This window comes from Sceloporus occidentalis, unplaced genomic scaffold (assembly GCF_023333645.1).
Source record: "Sceloporus occidentalis isolate IW3139 unplaced genomic scaffold, rSceOcc1.0.p SCAF_1, whole genome shotgun sequence".
NCBI lineage: Eukaryota > Metazoa > Chordata > Lepidosauria > Squamata > Phrynosomatidae > Sceloporus > Sceloporus occidentalis.
In genome coordinates, this window is record NW_028316981.1 from 202,485,580 (window position 1) to 202,495,365 (window position 9,786).

Sequence of the window (9,786 nt, forward strand, 5' to 3'; positions counted from 1 at the left end):
GCTTCATAATTCAACCAGTTAAAGTTTGATAGAAAAAGCATGAATTTTAATGTCTACATACTTTATTAAACCATATTTAATCCTATTTTCTCTCCATAGATCTTAAGACATTTCCAGTCTTCCTCTATATTTGCTCTTGAATTGTCTCTCATAGCCACAGTTAGGATATCCATATTCATGGCATCTCTTAACTTTATTAACCATTCTTCAGTTGTAATTTTTTTTCCAGTATTTGGCATATAAAATTCTTGTTGTTGATACCCTGTAAAGTATGATATGTGAGTATTTCTTTTCATTTTGTATCATCTAATACATGTTATGTTTAGCAGAAATAATAGAGCGTTAATTGGGAATTATATCTGTAATATTTCCATCATCAAATTATGGATGTTTTTCCAGTATTTCTGTGCTTCTTGGCACTTCCACCAAATGTGGAAGAAAGTGTTTTCTCGTTTACAGCACTTCCAACATTGGATGTTCCCTGTTTTGTATATGGCATTAAGCTTAGAAGGAGATAAATATCATTGATACATCATCTTGATGAAATTTTCTTTGTAGTTTTGGCATAATGCAAATTTGTTTGTAGCTTTCCATGCCTTTTCCCAATGGTCGAAGCATAGGGTTTCCCAAGATCTTGTGCCCATTCAACCATGACGTGTTCAATTATTTGCTGTTCCAAGTTTCTCTCTTTTAATATTTTAAAATATAATATAGTCTTGTTTCTATATAAATTCTCAAAGTATTCCCTAAATAGATTTTTGATATCTTTTGATCTGTGATTCTCTTTCCATTATGATGTAATTCTGTAATGTAAGATATCCATAGATTATATTAGCGGTAGTAATTATTTAGTTGCTATGAACAGATCAATTCTTGAAAACAAATCATGTACCTCTGGGGGAAAAAGTATAACCTCTAGCTTGGTGGTATTTGTGCCTCCAGACATCTGACATAGAGTATTCATCCAGTAATTTGAAATAGAATTTGAGAAGTTTGCCTTGATTTTTCCTAATATTTTCCCCCCAAGTTTGAAGCTCTATTCAATTCAGGTTGAATTACAGCATTAAAATCACCAAGCAATAATATGTTGTCATAGTTTGTGTTCTTAATTTCATTATGTAACTGTGTGAAATATTTATTCTCATGTGGCGCCTAGACTCCCACTGCCAATGTTGTTATGCTCTTTAACTTCACCTCTACCACAATATATGTACCTTCTTTGTACTGGTGGCGCAGTGGTTAAATGCCTGTACTGCAGCCATTCACTCAAAACCACAAGGTTGCGAGTTCAAGACCAGCAAAAGGGCCCAAGCTCGACTCAGGCTTGCATCCTTCCGAGGTCTCTAAAATGAGTGCCCAGACTGTTGGGGGCAAATTAGCTTACTTGCTAATTAGCTTACTTGCTGTTCACCGCTATGATCTTTGGAATAGCGGTATATAAATAAAACAAATTATTATTATTATTATTATTATTGAAAATTTCTTTAGACTCATATTTTTTGTTTGCATATATTGTTATGCCTTTCTTTTTCTTTTCTGCTGCTGATGTGTAACAATGTCCAAATTTTGGATTTCTCACGTATTTTGTTTCTTTGTCCCTGATTTTTGTTTCTTGAATACAAATTATGTCACCCTTCAATTTTTCTAATTGACGGAAAATAATGCTGTGTTTATGTTTAGAATTTATACTTTTTACATTCCATGAAATGATGTTTACAACCATGCTTTTATTTTATTTTTCCCTTTTCTTTCCTCTTTTTTACCAATAAAGAAAAATGTTGCTGTACTTTTAATTTGCCTCTGCTTCCATCCTTTTTTTGATTTTTTTATTAATATTATTTTTGTTAAAATGTACATGTATATGTATCCGTTTGTTTTACGTTATTGTTATATTTTGTCTTTTATATAATAAACTTTAAAAAATCCTAAAATAAGAAAAAGCTAAAAACCTGGCAATAAAAAAGTTAAAACACAAATGAGCAAGTTATCTTATTAAAGTGCTACTATGAGAGACAGTCTGGTGTAGTGATTTGAGCATTGGACTATGACACTACAGACTAGAGTTCAAATTCCAGCTCAGCCATCACACTGAGGATGGCAATGGCAAACCCCTCTGAAGAAACTTGCAAAGGCAACCCCATCATATGATTGTCTTCGGGTTGTCATAAGTCAGAAATAAGTCAGAAGGCACACTAAAACAACAATATGTTTTTAAAATTTTAAACAGCTAAATGAGAATTAAATATGCACAACAACTATGGAGTGTGTCCACTAGAATAATCACTAGAAAAGAAAAATGGGGAGATGGATGGAATGACCTGTTTGGAGTTTTTAATTGGCTCACAGTATCCTGGAAAGTGGGTATGAGTGGCCAACAGGGGTACTGAAAACAGGCACTCTACCAAGAAGGTAGGGATTCACTACAACGTTTTATTGCAGGTCCCATTTGTATAATCCTATTCTGTATTCCTCAGTCATTTGTCCTAAATAGCCCAAAAGTGCCAGATCCCATCTGATCTTGGAAGCTAAGCAGGTTCAGACCTGGCTAGCACTTCAAAGGGAGACCAGATACTGTAGGCTATATTTCAGAGGAAGGAATGGGCAAAACCACCTCTGAGCATTCCTTGCTTAAGAAAACACGATGAAGTTCATGGACTTCATACATATGCACATTTATTGCTCCATCACACAATCCTGTTTCTCATTATTATCAATCCATTCAATGAACTTCAAATGAGAAGGCCAAAACTAGATGTACGTTGGAAGATCCTTGTTTGGATCCCACCTTTAAAAGGGGGGGGGGGGGATAGCGGCTGGCAGTTAAAGTGATATCAAAGTGCTATATAGGTGTAGCACAAATGAACTCTAAGACAGTATTGACTCAACATCAGTGCTCTTCTGTGAACTGGCTTCTAGTCTGGGGAGCAGATAGCAGGGCAGCCCACGGGAGGCATCTTTCACTGTCTTGCAAAAGCAGGCAGGGATGCAGACACTACTAGATCTTTTGGTATAGACACATCAACTGCATGCTGCCACTGGCTCATCATTTATGGCCACAGTGCTGCACGTGGGCCACTTATGGCTTAAGCTCATTGGCTTTGTTAGTCACTGTGTCTGCCTACTGGCTAAGGGAAGAGGAAGAGTGATGGCAGAGGCAAGTAAGAGGGGGCATCCGGGGGCCATCTGTTCTGTTGGCTGTTTCCTAGAAACAATACGTGGCAAACAATACATCTTTTTGATCTGAGCAAAGGTCCCTTTGAGCCATGACTGGACCAGTACCACCAGATCATCATCCGGTCTGGCTGATCCCAACTAGTGGTTATTGGCCTGCATCAGCCAAACAGGATGGCATGAGGCTGGGAGGCTGGGAAGATCACATGCCTTCTGGCCTATCCATACAGTCCCTAAGACTAACTGCTCTCCCACTTTACTCAGGACAGAATTTAAGTAGACCAATATTACTAGTTTAGGATTTATTTTCCTGATCTATTGTATACATCCTCTTTCTCCCTGTAACCTTAACTTCCATAAATTTTCTTTAGTGGGACACATCTTCTGAGTTTGGTTGCTCCCGCACACATTACCTAGTTGAAATGGGATTATAAATACTGAGTGTATCTCAGTGGGGGAAAAGGAAGACAGGCTGACTGCATTTAAGAAATGTGTCTTTCAGTACATAGGTGAATCCTATGAGCTTCAAAAGAGAAGTAAGCATGAGATTAAAGGATGTCTTGAATTAGGTATGAAGAATGAGGTGAGATAAGTCAATGGCAGTTGTGCACTGGAGAAGAAGTGAGGGACAGCAGCTCCAATAGTATTTCCACAGCAGGAATGGACAACATTTCCAGGGGAGGTATTTGACAGTGTTGTAATTCAGCAGGAAAGGCATAGGCATGATCCCTTTGTTGGGTAAGCTTGGCTCTGATAGTGACAGGCCCATGTTCAGAAAATGAACTTCATGACCAAATGGAGATGTGAACCCAGTTCTCCCTAACCAAAGCCCAAAATGCTCACAGTATGATGAATGTATGTTGTTGTTGTTGCTTTTGTGTGCCTTCAAGTCATTTCTGACTCTAATGCTGGGTTTTCTTGGCCAGATTTGTTCAGAGGGGGATTGCCCTTGCCTTCAACTGAAGCTGAAAGAATGTAACTTGCCCAAGATCACCCAGTGGGTTTCCACAACCAAGCATGGATTTGAACCCTAGTTTAAACCGTTACATCATGCTGACTCACACTATGAATGCAAGCCAAGCCTAATAATTTTAATATCATATTGTGTTCTGCTGTTCTTTGGGATACATCAAAACAGCATGTTTGGACTTGCCTTACATTTGTGACTATAAGGGCTGTCACAATGGGCTCAGGCATTTTATGCCATTGCACACATGGACCAACAACAAAGGGTCAGAGATTTAGTTTGTGTTCTGGGAAATGGTCCAAGACATTTCAAGCTTTTTAAAAGGATCTTCCTCTTGCAACTCTTTCTTTACCATTTTTTTTTCTTTTCAGTTAAAAATAATGGGGGGGAAATGCCTCTCTGGAGCAACTGCAAAAGAAAGAAGTGTCATAATGCATGAAAAAAGGACATGGAATATTAAGTTAGTTCCTACTTCCAAGGGGAAAAACAAACCTTTATAGTTCCTGTGGATACTTCTGTCTAGTTTGTTTATTTTGAACTGGGACCTCAGTGACTGTTTGACTGCCACAGAATTTTAAAAAAAAAAGAAGGAAGGAAGGAAGGAAGGAAGGAAACCTGAAAATCCAATTTTCCTACCTAGATGATTTAAAGGTATTAAATATTAGAAGGTTTAACCAATCTTATTTAATTTTATGACTGCCTAGAATGTCAACACTTAAAATTTCAGTGTCTTGGAAAAATGCACCACACATTCTTGTGACTGCGGGTTCCTTCTCCTGCAAGACTAAATTGGAGGTTGGTCCCTTTCTCATGGTAAATTAAAGCAGCCAGCCCTTCCCCTCTGAATGCCGTGTCAACTGCTTCATTTAGCACAAGTGTTATGTTAACTAAATCCCCCCACTACCCAATTTGAATGGGGCCTTTGGCCTCGCAGAAGCCTCATTTCCATATAATTTACATTGGAAGGTTGCCAAAAGCACCTCCACTGTGTCACCTCCTCCAGATCATTATTTATCCACCAGCCTGCAACAGAGAGATATTCCAGCCAGGAATATCTAATATGGGAGAGAAGGTTTGCTCAGTGGATCTTGTACAGAGAGGAGAGGAGGGAAAGGAAGAAAAGGAAAGAATATCAACCTCTCTTTGGTTACATATTATTATTGTTGTCGTTATTACTATTACCATTACTACACTATATCATCATGTTCATGATCATGATCATCTTCATCTTGCCTTTCTTCCAAAGAGTTCAAAGCAATGTCCATGGCCTTCCTTCTCATTCTGATAGCAAATCCATCCCTTCTCATGTTGCCTGGGCAGAGGGAGAAGAAGGGAGATTTTTACTGAGTCAAATGACACAACATAATCTGAAAGTAGTTTTTTGTGGGTTTTTCAGGCTATGTGGCCATGTTCTAGAAGAATTTATTCCTGACGTTTTGCCAACATCTGTGGCTGGCATCTTCAGAGAAAGATGCAAATCACAGATGTTGGCAAAATGTCAGGAAGAAACTCTTCTAGAACATGGCCACATAGCTCGAAAACCCCACAAAAAACTATAGATGCCGGCCATGAAAGCCTTCGACTTCACATAATCTGAAAGGACTGTTCAAAACTTTAAAACATTTTGATTGCAATCCTGGGTGCACTCACCTGGGAGTAAATGGCACTGAATCAGCAGGAACCATTTTTTAGTAGAAATGTGTAGGGTTTAGCTGTTTCTTTCACTATAATGGAATGTTAGATTTCCCAGCCATTTTGTAGCTGTGTACAAAGGCTAACATACTGTACTATATAAGCTTAGAAATGGACCTGGGAACTGGGAAGTCTCTGGTTGAAGACCTGCCTCCACCATGAGTGGCCTGGAACTAGCCATTATTGTTTAGCGCCTGCCCTATCCATCACTTCCAATAATTGCAATATGAGAACAATGCCATCTGACTTAATGTACCAGTATATAGTTATCAGAATTATTACTGATTACTGAGATAATATGCATAAAGCACAATGAACATTCCAAAAGTGCTATATAATGGTATCTTTTCATAGAAAAGCTGTGAATTTATTTGCTTCTTTTTTTAAAAAAATAGTTTGCCATTTAAACAATAAGAACGCACAAGTTCTTGATAATCTTTTTTTCCTCTTCTGTGACTGCCCTTTGTGCATATCTAAGTAAGAGCACCCACTGCCTGCTTTCCTATACAGTGGGCCTTTGGTATCTGCTGGGGTTTGGTTTCAGGACCCCCCAGGGATACCAAAATCTGGGGATGCTCAAGTCCCATTCAATATAAAGGATAATGAAATGGTGTCCTTTATATAAAATGGCAAAATCGAGGTTTGCTTTTGGGAATATATATTTTTTAATATTTTCAAGTCTTGGGTGTTTGAATTCATGGATAGATAATCTGTTGATATGGAGGGGTGACATACAGTATTGCAGGGCTATAAACAGAATTTAATCTCAGTTCTACTATAGCTTCAAATGATGAAATAAGGGCAAGGCCTTAGAATTATATCCCCCTCCAGAAGTTATTGGGTTGCACTTCCCAGCAGCCTAAAACAGCATAACCAAAGGTGAGGAATGTTGGGAGGTGCACTACAACATCTACAGGGCTACATGGATCCCAACCCTGGAGTAAGGAGAAGGTATCACCCCTACAGCACACATGGGAAAACATATTTCCTTGCTGACTTTTTAAAAATCCAGTTTTGGTCTACAATCTTGACTTAAATAAAGCAATTCATGACCATAAGATTTCATTGCCCTTCTAACTGACCCTATTGGAGAATGATACATTAATGGTGAATCATTAATGATTTGGATCTTTCATAAGCACAGCTTCTCTTCTTCAGTTCGCAGAAAGAAAAAGTTGGATCTGAAACATTGTAATTTCATCTTTCATTGTAGATTGCTATTGAACTCCTTTCTTAATTTAGAAGCAGGGTTAAAATGCTTAAATAAATCAAAGTGGCTCTTTTCTTTTCTTTTTTTAAAAAATGACTAACTGCATTCATTCCATCAATATGTGATAGCTTATATCAGTCATGGCGAACCTATGGCACGCGTACCAGAGGTGGCACTCAGAGCCCTCTCTGTGGGCACACATGCTGTCACCCCAGCACAGAATATGCCAGAGTTTCTTACTAGAAAGCCAGAGGGATGTGGCACTTTGCAATAAATAAGTGGGGTCTGGGTTGCAGTTTAGGCACTCGGTCTGTAAAAGAGTCACCATCACTGGCTTATATGGACCCTCCATATTCAGAGGCAAGGCAGCATTGATTATCACATCCATTTTCTATATAAATCATATCTTCATATGTCGTTGGGAAGCTTGAATGACCACTGCCAGAAAGAAAATGCTTCAGCAGATGGACTTTGGATTTGATGCAAAAAGCCTTTTGTTTATGTCCTTATTCTCATATACCCTTGACTGTTAAGTTTCAAACTTACATACTGTGGATCAGTAGTTGCAATTCCCCATTACCACGTATGGATGTGAAAGCTGGACAGTGAAGAAAGCTGATGGGGGGGGGGGGGATCAGCTCATTTGAAAAGTGCTGAGGATACCATGAATGGCCAAAAATATATCAAGCCTGAACTTGCCCTGGAAACCAAGATAGCTAAACTGAGGTGATTTTACTTTGATCACACCATGAGAATGCCTGACTCATAAGAAAAGATGATAATGCTGAGAAGAATGGAAGGCAGTAGAAAGAGAGGAAGACTGCATGCCAGATGGTTCAGCGCAATCAAAGTGGTTGTGAACATGAGCCGACAGGACATGAGCAGAATGGTTGAACACAGGAGCTCTTGGAGACGTCTCATTCATAGGGTCACCATGAGTTGAGGTTGACCCAAAGACACTTAACAACAACAGCTCCAACAAGGCTGGGAGCTTCTATAAGGAAATTTTTCCCGTACGTGCCGAGAGATCCTTCCTACGTGCTGAAAGACCTTGTTTGTGCACCCATGAAGACATGTGGAGCCTCTTGTCTGTCAGGTCAAAAGAAAGAATCTCCTTCTAGTTAGACATAAAAGTGAAATCTTACTGTTCCTCTCAGGAAACTATAAAGTTAACTATTACTAAGTACACAAACCCAAAGGTCAGGCACAGATGGTTAACCAGCCATGCTATGATTAATCAATTAGCCTGCATTTATTACTTGTTTGTCTCTGTCTATAGAAGGAATGGACTTGCCTAGTTCGTTGTCAATTAAATTGGCCAAGTGTCAGTTCAGTTGATCAGGATCAATTAAACTGTTAATACTACATGGCTGGTCTTGTCTGATTTCTCTACAAGCTTCTATATAGCACAAAGTCTTATTAATGAGCAATAAATCTTTTAAGGAAATATTTTTACATTTAGTTCTTCTTTTGAGTAAGACCAGTTTATGAATGCTAGGAAATCGACTTTTCAATCAATTAGAAATGTATTCCAAAAACAGACTTAACACCTCATGAGCTCTTTACAAGAATATAACCAGTGCCTACATTCTAAAAAGTTTAGACAAAGTAGTTGCAGTGGGTCACATCACCCTTCCATCTCAAGCATGCAAGAATGGGCACCGGTTACTGAATGAAGAAAGGATCCACATAATGTTTGTTTGTTTGTTTGTTGGATTTAAACTCCACCTTTCGTCCAGAATGGGATCCATTCTGAACTACCTCAGATTCAGGCTCCAACCATTGGTTTCAGGAAAGAATTCTCTTCCCATGATTTGCCTTATAGTGTGAAGATACTACTAGGAAGGTAATTGGCATCATCTTCTATTATAAATTCCCAGTCATGAGGAAGCTCTGTTCATCATAGGTGGAATGCTAAGGATAGCACACACAGTGAAATTAAATCCCAATGGATGCCAGTGTACTTCCCACATATAACAAATCGCAGATTATCTACTTGACGCTTTAATAAACTGAATGCACCCATCTACCCTCTGTCATAACAACTGCTTCAACATTAGCCTCATCTTTCTTTGTTGTGATGTTGCCCTACAGGGAAGGTTGCTTCTGTATTTAATTAGGAAAATAACTCAAAGCCTGCAATTATAGCATTGCAATGTGACGGGTACAATGTGATGGATTTTGTTTTACTCACACAATGAATGTAAGTAATGTGACTGATACTGCATATCAGTCACCAAGCTAAAGGGTGGTTATCCTAATATTAATACCTATGGAAATTCAAAGTCCATGACTGCTATCCACGTTGTCCCTACCTATTCTAACAGAGATAATCCTGTACATACTTAGTTGGAAATAAATAATATTCAATGCACTGTGGCTTACTTCTGAGTAATGATGCATAGGATGAAAATATGGCTTACCTAACTAATATCCTTACTCTCATTATACAGTGGTATATACCAGTGGGTTATACCAGTGATGTAGCAAAAGTCTGCTCTTCAATGTAGAGTATACATTTCAGAAGGTGGCCCACAGTGATTTTTCCCCTCTTTCTTCTTTATATTAGATTGTTAAAATATCAAACAACAAAACAGTAACCAGTAATAAGATGCAGAACAGGTCTTCTGAAGCTGATCTTAGATTGAAAAAACAGGAATAAGTCTGGCTTTCTTCCCTTCAAAATAAATGTAAATGTAAAAACACTGAAAAACTTTATACTGTGTGTGGACTGTGCTCCATAGTG